The sequence below is a fragment of the Polyodon spathula genome, chromosome 3, assembly GCF_017654505.1.
Source record: "Polyodon spathula isolate WHYD16114869_AA chromosome 3, ASM1765450v1, whole genome shotgun sequence".
NCBI classification, from domain to species: domain Eukaryota; kingdom Metazoa; phylum Chordata; class Actinopteri; order Acipenseriformes; family Polyodontidae; genus Polyodon; species Polyodon spathula.
The window spans coordinates 67380429-67392942 of NC_054536.1; the positions used below are offsets into that span (position 1 = coordinate 67380429).

Genomic DNA, 12514 nt, shown 5'->3' on the forward strand with positions numbered 1-12514 from the left:
GAGAATTTGCTCATAGTTATGAAATAAATACCTGACAACTGATTCCACCTGGCATAAAGACCAATATATTCATGTTTGTTTCATTGTATTTTTAATATGAAATATTCTAATCAGTGACTGATTAATAATGTGATTGATTTCACAGGGAAGCCTACCTTTCATGTGTATCCTCTTGCGTGGAAAGTTAGATAGAAAGCAACAAACAAATGCAAGTGGGGCCTTTTTATTATTTGTTTTCAAGAAATTTCTAGAAATTATAAAGTTCCATTAGGGTATGTAAACATCTGATCACAACCGTGTGTGTGTATATATATATGCTGCGTTTTTATTTTTATATATATATATATATATATATATATATATATATATATATATATATATATATATATATATATATATATATATATATATATACAATAATACAAAAGCAGCAATTTTAAAGTACATTAAAACCTACTAAGAAAGCCATTTTTTAAAAGTGCATTTTAAGTCTTGACTTGAAAACTGTAACGGTTCCAGCTTCCCTGACAAACGAAAGCAGAGCATTCCATAATTTAGGAGCTCTACAGGAAAAAGCCCTACCTCCCGTGTTGCTCTTCTTGACCCTAGGAATAGCCAGCAGCCCCGCACCCTGTGATCCCAGAGTGCGGTTTATAAGATACGGGGTCACTAACTCCTGTAAATAATTAGGTGCTAATCCATTCAGTTCCTTGTAAGTTAACAGCAAAATCTTAAAATCAATTCTATATTGTACAGGGACCCAGTGTAAAGAGGCCAAAATATGGGTAATATGTTAACTTTTCCTGGTTTTAGTCAGAATTCTAGCGATGGTATTGCTGTAAAGTGTGTGTGTATATATATATATATATATATATATATATATATATATATATATATATATATATATATATATATATATACACACACACACACACACACACCAGACTAGTCTATAGGAACACCTCTTAAGAGAACACTTCAGTTATGGGAACACCCATGTGGTGAAACAGACTTTCGCTTAAAAAAACACCTTCTTTGCACCTCTATCAATTAGTTGTTAACCAATTCAAAACTGATACAGTAACTCATCATCTTCACACTCAAATTCAAATGGTTTGTTTAATCTTTTCAGAACTGACTTGTCATCGTGGCTGCGTGTTTACCATATGTAGAGGTGTTTTGTTAATTTAGCTGGTCACTTATTCTGTTCATTTCATATGTTGATGCACATGCATCATCATAAAGGTAATAAATACATCTGTATTAGATTCATATCGTGATTGGCCTTGGCTTATTATGTCCAGTGATCAACTCTGTCTTGGGAAGTAAGCAGAGTGTTCTCTGAGGGGTGTTCTCTTCATGTATTGGGAATACAGAGATGTGTCCTTCAGTACAAAATGATCTTGTGTGCTAGTTAAAAGTCTCCTTTTCGGCAGTACAAATTGTGATTTAAATGGATTAAAAGCATTGCGCATCAATAATGATAAAGAACCAAACATACAATGTATGCAATGTTAGTAAAGGGAAAGTGCACCTTCGGGTTTGCAAAATACAAGATGTGTTAACCGACACCAGAAAAAAATGGCTTATGAGCTTCTTTTTTTAGTTCTGTAATGTTATCCTATTCGTTGGAATGCTTGCAATAAAAACCACAATATTTCTGTGTCTGCACAAAGCCCCAGGGTACATTTTGACTGCTATATTAGGTTGGTGACCTGTGGGAGTTTTTTATTTTAGAATTAGTTAGAGGTTTCCATGGTCCTAAGTCTGACAATGATCACAGTGGTCTCCTCTTAAGCATATCTCCTGTTGTAGATATGCCAGAACCGGTTTGATTTCCATTTCCCCTGAGCTCTGCAAGGCACAATACAATACAGGCATCAAGCCACGTGCACGGCCTATTCAAGGAACTCTAGAGGAATACTGTACAAGTCCCACAGGCTTTTATTATCAGAGTGGTGGACTTTTAATACAATAGACTACAGGCTATTTTCCATTTTACTTGAATATGTGTGAAAGTAAAGTTGAAAAAATATGAGCGCTGTACTGTATGCATTTCCTGTAAAAGTTTTCAGCATATCTAAAAACATATTGCTGAAATATGAAAAGGTGTTTCCAGGTGCTAAACTATGGAAGAATGTAGTAAACAGACAAAAGAGAATCTTAACTATCTTTAGAGGATGTCTTAACTGTTCCTAAAATGTTCAGCATTTCTACAGAAGATTGTAGAAACACACACACATTATATATATATATATACACACACACACACACACACACACAGTGTGTGTGTGTGTGTATGTGTGTGTGTGTGTGTGTGTGTGTGTATATATATATATATATATATATATATATTATATATATATATATATATTTGGGATGTTGCAACTCAATGCAGACTGTATATAGTCTACATTGTGTGATAGACAGGTGTGTTTTAAATTGTCATTCCAATGACAGAAAGTAATGCAATCTCTATATTTTTTCCTAGTGTGACTGGGTATTATGTTTTACTTTTTTTTTTTTTTTTTTTAAATCTTCACATAAATGGTTGAAATACAGACCAATATGTGTGGGAGGATGTGATATTCTCAGCAGAAATAAAAGCAAGCAGACTGCACCCTGTGAATACCACAGGCATGTTTTCACTTTGGTATTGCAGGTTAGGGCAAGTTCTTCATTTTTACTAGCGATGTGTTTTGCTACAGGTGCCCAACTTCTGTGATGTAATGCATCAGTTCTACTTTACATCAGACATATTCAGATTTTTCAAGAAAGCCCTTACTTTATATGCTTCAGGTACAATGTGTGGGTTTGCAAACCACTGAAGCGAAAACACAAAAATCTGCCACTTTAAGAGGAAATGTAAATAAAACTGCAAATCACGGATACAGTATATAGTAATGATGAAATGAAACCCCTAACGACCTTCAAAGACATTTGTGTGTGAGCACATTGAGACTCAATGCCCCTGCATGTGTCAGGCCCTGTACAGCTATGGCCAAAGGTTTTGCAACATTCTATAAAATTAACACATTTTGCTTCATAAAGACGAATGAAACCTGTTGAACAATGTTACGTTAACATTGAATTACATACCGCATTGCAGTTTTACATATACTTGACGATATACTGAAAAATGTGACATTTCGAAATCTAACATGAAATACTGTATTACTATTAGGGTTCCAGTAGACGTTTGTGATATCATTTTGTAGTTTCTTTGATTATATGATGTTAAATAAAAGATCAACATTCTGTTCATATGTTTTTTTTTTTTTTTAATGATGTCTCAATCCTAAAATTCTAGGTGATGCAAAACTTTTGGCCATAGCTGTATACTATACTTTCAGAATATTTCAACCCTTTGGAAGACTTAACAAACCTCTGCCAATGATCAATTTAAATGTGCTGCAGTACAAACCGTATATGTGGTTAAGTTAGCGCCTAGTTTGGATGGCTGCAGTAAACAAGCCAAGACCACAGAAATACAACAGTGTCAATTTACATTAGACACCAAGATGCTAAAACTGGTGGCATTAAACAACATTTCCATTTCCTGATCAGATAATTTTGTTCTAAAAGAAATTGCTATATTGTTTTACATAGGATTCTTGATACCATTTGTCAAGATAATATTAGCAAAAAAGGATTTTGACCATTAACTGAAATATTACCTGCTCAAAACCTGGAGACATGGAGAAAGTTTGTGTAAATGTGAATTTGCATTCCTCGGAGCTTGTTTTCAGTTGTGAAGATATTGGTAGAAAAAACAGTTCTAATGTAAATATTAAGGGTGGTATTTTTTCCTATTTGTATTGTTTTTATTTTTAGCCAGAGTGCACAGTAAATGCTGCAAGTGCACCAAGGAAAGGGAAGATCAAATCTGAATGTTGCTTACATCCTAAAATACTGAATAAAAACCAACCCACCAGCCCCTAGGCCTTCTAATTAAGCTTGCTAATACAGTTACAACATGCTTATTAAGTGTATTCAATAGGTCCAGCTTCCTTTCATCCTGAGCCTTCCCCTATAAGCACACATAGCTGGCTATGCAGCCTCTCCTCCCCCAACTATCCTACCAAGCTGGGAAACCACAAGCACACACCAGAATCATATTTGCACCCTTTGAAACTTGCATCTAAAACTACTTAAATCACAGTATAGATTTCAAAGAATATTTACGGCGACAGAATAGTTAAGCTAATAAATCAAGGACTAGGGTAAACTGAGGTCAACGAAGAGCACCGCTCGGTCTTACAAAAGGACTAGATTAAACTGAGGTCAACGAAGAGCATCGCTCTGTCTTACAAAAGGACTAGGGTAAACTGAGGTCAACGAAGAGCATCGCTCTGTCTTACAAAAGGACTAGGGTAAACTGAGGCCAACGAAGAGCATCACTCTGTCTTACAATACGTGTGCATACAAATCAAACAAAAACAAAAAAATACAAAGCTCTGCTGTGAATTAATCCCATTTCGAGTGGTGAACCGCAGGTGTAGTTATGGATTATCATCAAGAGCAGCAAGTGTCAGGTTATTTTATTACAAATGAGATACGGATTTCAATCAATTAAGAGCAACTTGCCATCAGATGAAGCCTGGGGTGGTGCCATTTTTATTGAATTAAAGCAAATAATACTTTACTCAAGGAGTCTACTTCTTTGGTATTTGCCATTCATTTAAAACCACACATTTTGATATTTACAGATGCCAGAGTGAATATCAGCTAATTTACAGCAGTTCAAGATAAGAAAAGATCAGGTTTTTTTGTTTGTTTTTTAAACTGATCATGGCAAGAAAAATAAAAAAATATATATTATTTCACTTTTCTGTCGTCTGTTATCAAATAATGCAGGCTTAGATGTTCCAGATCTCCAAGGCTAAAATAAAGTTTTTACCGGAGGAAATCTACAAATAGAAAATACCTTATTTATATGTAAAATATGCTATGAAAATTCAGCTTAAAAGGCAAAATAAACTACAATACTGTATTTTGTATTCAAATTAAAATGATTGTCCTCTATAATCTTGCTTCTGTTCATGTTTTCAAAATGCTGCCTGAACTAAAATAAATGCAGGGCTATACACACACAGAACATCTTCCTTTTTCTAAATTAAACACAATTTTCAGACTTAACTAAAATTAGAAAGTAACATTTAATATTAAACATGCTACAATGTTAACCACCAGAATTGAACCCTACTTTGCCCACACATCAGTGTGTAAACACCAAAAGAAGGACTGAATCACTTGCACTTGATTCTATTAATTCTGTTTTAACAAGCTCTGTGGTGTCTGTCTCTGTCTTGTCCTAACAGTTTACACCAAGCCTCGTCTCTGACCTACAGCATGCACCTCCCTGTTTAGCAGATGCAGGAAGAGCACATTTGTTGACACTGCAGGAAGCATGGCTGTTTTTGTCTTTTTTTACTTATCACTTTTTGCAGTACACTATTACATGTTGGTCTGGTGTAGACACAGGACATGCTGCACTTAAAACCAGGCTTCCTGGTTTGGTGTGTTTTAACACTTTTAATGCATGAAATATTGAAAATAACTGAAACAAAGTAGTCCGATACATAATAAATATGTTTTTCAGCGAACACTTTTTTTTATATTGCTATCACGCATTGGTGTCTTCCATATGTCAGCATATAAAGACGAGAAGAGAGGTTTTTTATCCTTCCCTGTGGCAGGGGAGAAGAGCCCTGTTTGTTATCAGTGGGGCAGGGCAAGCCCTGCTGATAAATGTATGGTTTGGAATTATGTAGAACAGGTGAATGTATTATTGTTTTGTTTAAATGTGGTCTGGCACAGGCAATGTTAGAAGCTCGTCTCTGTCAAACATCTCGTGAGAATGTATGGTCAGCAGCTAATGATTACTGACAAACTGCCTGTTGACCATGCAGTTATATATATATATATATATATATATATATATATATATATATATATATATATATATATATATATATATATATACTTTTTTTTTTTTTTTTTTACAGTAGTTTGCAGAATTATTCACCCCCCTACCAATAATGTCACATTTTATTGAATTACAAATCATGTATGCACAGTTTTTTAAAGAAACTTGTTTTATTCAAAGCTGTAGTGGTTAAAATGAACACTGTTATATGAGGAGGAGGTTAAATGTCAGCAAAACTTGCAAAGAAAATGTACAAAATTTAATTTACTGCTTGCATAAGCATCAGACCCTTAAGTCAATACTTGGTAGACGCACATTTTGCAGCAATTACTGCTATGAGTATTTTTGGATAATTAAAATAAAAAACCCTAAAATCATTTAGTTTCAATTTAAAATAAACTTTGTGTACAAAGCAGCAGCATGATTTATTTTGTGTTACCAGTAGGCTTAAGTACTAAAAAAGTGTGTTAGGTATTCATTTTACTTCTGTACTGTATACTGTATAGGCCTACAGCACAGCTTTATATTTTTATAATGTAATGTGTAGCTTACCCAAAACACAACAGTGTTATTTCAGCACAATGATTTATATTTAAAATACACTGAGAACTGTAAATGTATGTGTGTGTGATTTTATTATATTGTTTTTAAACCTGAAACCTCCTTATGTCAGACAAACATGTCCGGTTCAGCGAGGGACTACTGTATGATTATGAAAAGCTTTTTGGGGGTGAAGGTTTTGGCCCCTCTATAGAATCTGATGGTTAAAGAAACAGGCTTGTAACCAGGATGTCTCTGGTTCAAATCCCTGCTCAACCACTGACACTGTATGACCCTGAGCAAGTCACTTTATATATATATATATATATATATATATATATATATATATATATATATATATACACACATACACACATACAGTGCCTATAGTAAGTATTCACCCCTCTTGGACGTTTTCACAGTTTGAAATCTCAATGTATCTAAATGGGATTTTTTTTCCCTTTGATTTACACAACCTACTCAACACTTTGAAGAGGCAAGATACATTTTTATTGTGAAACAGTTAATGAAATGTCTTGGTTAGATAAGTATTCACCCCCTGAGATAATAGTTGGTAGAACAACTTTGGATTTTGGGGTAAGGTTTGCACATCTGGATCGTGCAATATTCGTCCATTCTTCTTGGCAAAACTGTTCAAGCTCTGTCAAGTTGGATGGGGATTAATCTTGGACAGCTATTTTCAAGTCTTGCCACAGATTCTCAATCAGATTCAAGTCTGGGCTTTGACTGGGCCACTCTATGACATTCACTTTCTTGTTTTTAAGGCACTCCAGTGTCGCTCTGGCTGTGTGCTTGGGGTCATTGTCCTGCTGAATGGTGAATCTCCACTCTAGCCTTAGGTCTTTTACAGACTGAAGCAGGTTTTTCAAGGATTTGCTTGTATTTAGCTCCATCCATTTTGCCCTCTACCCTGACAAGCTTCCCAGTCCCTGCCGATGAAAAGCATCCCCATAGAATGATGCTGCCACCACCATGCTTCAAGTAGGGACGGTGTTACCTGGGTGATGTGCTGTGTTGCGTTTGCACCAGACATAACGCTTTGCATTTAGGCCAAATAGTTCAAATTTTGTTTCATTAAGACCAAAGAATATTTTGCCACATCTTTTCAGAGTCTCCCACATGCCCTTTTGCCAATTCCAAGTGGGATTTTACATGGGCTTTTTTCAGAAATGGCTTCCTTCGTTCCACTCTTCCATACAGGCCAGATTTGTGGAGTAGTAGTACACATGGGACAGTTTCTCCCATCTCAGCCATGGAATGCTGTAGGTCTTTCAGAGTTGTCATTGGCCTCTTGGTGGCTTCTCTGACCAATGCCCTTCTTACCCAGCTGCTCAGTTTGGATGGACGGCCTGCTCTAAGCAGATTCTGGATGGTGCTGTATACATTCCACTTCTTAATGATCGACTTGACTGTGCTCCAAGGGATATTCAATGCCTTTGAAATCTTTTTATACCCCTCCCCTGATCTATGCGTTTCCACAACTTTATCCTGTAGTTGTTTTGAAAGCTCCTTGGTCTTCATGGTAGTATCTTTGCTTTGAATGCACTACTAAACTATGGGATCCTTACAGAGACAGGTGTATTTAATCTGAAATCATGTGAACCACTTTTATTGCACACACATGGACTCCATTTAACTTACTGTGTGCATTCTGAAGGCAACTGGTTGATTATTTAGGAGTGTCATAGCAAAGGGGGTGAATACTTATCTAATGAAGACTTGACTTCCAAGGGAAGGTGAATACTTCCTGTAGGCACTGTAAGTTCCCCGTTTTGGATGAGGACTCTAAAGACAGCTGAACTCAAATTGAAGCCACTGGTGCATATCACAGAAGTATCCTGAAGTGCTAAGGTACCGCACTCCAAAAAGCAATATTCATGGTATCTAGTTAAGTCTTATCACAATCACAATCACAGTCGCAGCCAGTCAGTTCATGTAATCCAGTAATTGATACTTGATGGTTTCTCTTTTAGTTTAAATCATAGAACATTTCTGTAATAGGACATTGTCTGTAACCATTAGTATAGTTATTAGTAAAATATGACTGCATTGCACTACTTACCCTTAGAGGCCATTTGATTCACTGTTAAGACCCCAGAGCCTGTAGTAATGCAAGCAAGCATAACCACAGTTTCTAACTAAGAAAAACTGGAGCGCTGAACAACACAACTTAATACACCCTGAAAAAATACAATAACCTATTTTGGTAACGAGTGCCATCTGAATCAAAATATTTGAAGCTTTCTTAATTATTCAGCCCTGCTGGTGTCTGGGGAAGCTTTTAGTTTGTTTTGGTTACATCTCTACATAAAAACTAGATAAAGTACAATACAGAAAAATATGTGTTACGTTCTGATCATAGCAGATAAGAAGCCTGGATTGTTTTTTTTTTTATGTCCTCTCCCTTCGGCTATCAACCCTCCAATGTACATAAAGCAATATTAAACCCACTGGAAAAGGACTCACCTGCAAGCACAGCTGTGTTCACGATGTCAGATTTGATTTAGAATGTTAGATAGGAAAACATTAACTGAAATGCTTTGCACTTACAGCTTGCCAGTGCTTCGTATCCTTACCTTACTCTGTAACTACAGCAATTCCAAACAATTGTGTCAATTTTAAATATGCATGTTGTGAAAGTCGTACTTTCAGAGTACAGTAATTACCTTGTAATTTGAAGTTGTTGGGTATTAATAAAATAGAATAAAATGTATTCATTATTCAACACAAAAACAATAACAATCTGAGTGTTATTTAATATGCACCCTGTCATGATCAAACTAACTAAACCTCACTTATATTTTACAAGTGATTATTTTCTTCATTTCTCCTTTTGATATGATATTTCTTTTCACTTTCCATAATTTATACTTAAGGAGGAAGAATCCAAAGTCTATAGCCCATCCAGACCTAGAAAACCCAGAAAAATACAAACAATAAATACAAATTAATTGTTTGTTATAGCGACACCAATTGGTCAGATGCCAAAAAAAAGGCCAGACAGAGACTATCCAGGCTGTGCCTAGCCAACAAGGTTCAGAAGCTTGATAACATCTGCTGTTTAGGTTTGTTAGGTATAAAGGGGCCATTGGCTTTACAGGAGGAATGTTACATGTTCTCAGTATTCAATTCAGTAAATATATCTTTGTCATGGAATTCAAATATGAGGATACACATATCAACAATGTGATACAAGCATGTATGTATACTGTATATTTGATTACACTGCTGTTTTAGTACAAATTGAACCATTAACCTTTTTTTATCTATATTTATCTTTAAGGTGAGGTTAAATAGCCATTGTATAATATGACAGGCTTTGTTTTGATTTGTAAAGTCCTGGCCTACTGTATCCTTTTCAGAAAAGATTTATTCTTTAACTTGAACCAAATTCATCCTAAATTCAACCTTAAAAGCTTTGCAAACCATGCCCAGAAATAAAATAAAATAAAATACATTTTATTAATTCCAGGCTCCCAAGACTTAATGCAAATGCACATTGAAACACGGAGGAACTATTTTACTGGGATAAAGAAGACACCAGCAGAGTTAATCCTTTCATGAGAATGCATATTGTTTCCACCCACGTTACACATTGTCAGCATCATAAAAGAGAAAGGAATAATGGGCACTGTAGTTAACTGCTGATATATTTGTGGCAGTGGCATCAAGATAACACAAAAACCACAGAAGGTACCATTTTCGCAGGATCACATTTCTTAGTTTAAATTCTTTAATTTGCAATTTTGTTTTTTACGCAACGTGAGCTCTAATATACCGTACCTGTGAATAATCCACATTCCTGTCATTAAAGGAAATAAGAATGGAATAATGCACATGTATACACATACATACATACATACATACATACACACACACACACATTCATACACAGTCGCAGACAAAAGTATTTGGTCAGTTAAAAATGAGAAAAAACAAGAAATAATTTCACACTTTGATAAAAGTATTTGGGCACCGTTACATTAGTATGTTGTGTGCCCACCCTTTGCTTCCTTTATAGCTTGCAGTCTTTTTTGTATTTTGAAACTAGTTCCTGGCCTCTTTCCAGGGATATTTTTGCCCATTCTTCAACACATGAAGCTTTGAATTCTGCAATTGACTCTGCAGCCTTCGAGTCTAGGGACTGAGATGGCCAGTCCATAACTGTACTCTTTTTTTCCAGACATTCCTTTGTAGACTTTGCAGAATGCTTAGGGTCATTATCCAGCTGGAATACAAACTTCTGTCCAATAAATCTTCTAGCACAGGGTAACAAATTAGAGTGCAAAATGTCTTGATATTTTGCAGCATTCATTGATCCTTCTACAATACAAAGGTAGTCAGTGCCTGAGAAAGAAAAACAACCCCATACCATCACACAACCTCCACCATGTTTAACACTGGGCATGACGAACTTTTCTTTAAATTCTTCTCCTCTCTTCCTCCAAACAAATTGTTGCTTTCTTGGTGAAAAAAATATATATTTTGGATTTGTCTGACCATAAAATTTGGTTGAAGAAATCATCAGGCCTCTTCAAGTATTCAACGGAAAACTCCAATCGCTTTCTTTTGTCTGTTGCTTTGAACAAGTTTGCATCTTGGTTTTCGACCATGGACATTCATCTTGCAACGGGATCGTTGAATTGTTCACTCAAATTTCTTGACTATCTTCTCTCAATTCTTGTGTCAAATCTTTGCAGTAATCCGAGGGCTTTGTCGTGCTATTCGAACGATTCTTCTTCCAGATTTTGCAGAAATCTGACTTGGTTTTCCACACCTGGAGCTAGTTGCAGTAGTTTCTGTTCACCTGTGCTTTTCAGTGAATGAGTCTTTCTGCTATTTCTCTGGTAGTTAATCTTTTTCATTTAGTTGTATCGCTGCCATTTTCAGATCGTTGCTGTACTCTTTAGTTGTAATCATTTTTGTTGCTTTTTTAATCACAAATTTCCAATTTATTTTTCAGTACTTGATTATGTATTTTATTCTATTATCATCAGGTGTTGGTTTTAAGTCATGATAATTGTCAATAATTAGCAATGAATGGGTTTCATATGAAATATGGGCTTGCCCAACTACTTTTGTCAAAGTACAAAATTAATTTGTGCATGTTATTTTTCATTTATGCATGTTATGTAATAATTTGCTGTTTCATTATAAAGCTGAATCTCTAATTTATATCTTTCAATAGAACAAATAGAAATTACAGAAATTACTTTCTCATTTTTTTTTTTTACTGTTCTAATACTTTTGTCTGTGACTGTAATATACAGTGCTCCCCCTTTATACTGCTGAACAGGTTATAAGGCTGTATGGTCATGGCTACCATTTGCTCCCTAATGCCATTACACTAACACTAGTAGTCTTGTTATAAGGCGGAACACAAATAGCACAGTCTCTTAACTATGGCTCCCAACTACAACGTTATAAAGAGGGAGCACTGTATATACATATGTGTGTGTGTGTATGCACAAGGTGTGAGTTTTTGGTTGGCATGGAAAAAAGATCCTGCCTTAACGAGTCCTTGCCTGGAATGTCCTTGCTGCGGCATAAGTGGGTAATTGACTATCAATTAAGCCTCATCCACATGGCATAAAAGTTGGCCATTGTTTCCAGTATGAGAGGAGTTGTGGTAGAGAGGTTGTCTGTGTGGTCAGAGCGAGAAGAAAAGGTATAGTGTGAAGCTTGTTTGTGTGAGAAGTGTCTTTGGTAAACAGCTTATAGTTGAGGGATTTGGAGAAAGTTAGTTGGTACCTTAAGGGGGGGTTAGGTTTTTGTATAATGTATAATGTTTTTTGTGCTAAACTTTCAGTTTCTGTGTCTGGGTCTCCTATTTAAGGGTCTAATCCAGCCTTGGCAAAGGATATATCACAAATACATATGTGTGTGTGCGTATGGATTCTTTATATAATGCACACTTGTGTATAATTTGCCCTTGAAAAAAGGGAAAGGCCAATAAAACTGTTTATAGAACATTAAACATACACAAAACTATGCTATTAAACTCAATAAATAATGAACGCTGTC

The 12514-nt window shown here is 35.5% G+C and overlaps 1 protein-coding gene across 1 annotated transcript in view; it reads right to left on the reverse strand.

The window, feature by feature from the left end:
• The window catches only part of LOC121313340 (dysbindin-like), a 90405-nt gene that overhangs the window by 8059 nt on the left and 69832 nt on the right, over positions 1-12514 (reverse strand). The gene's annotated exons all lie outside the window — the stretch shown is intronic.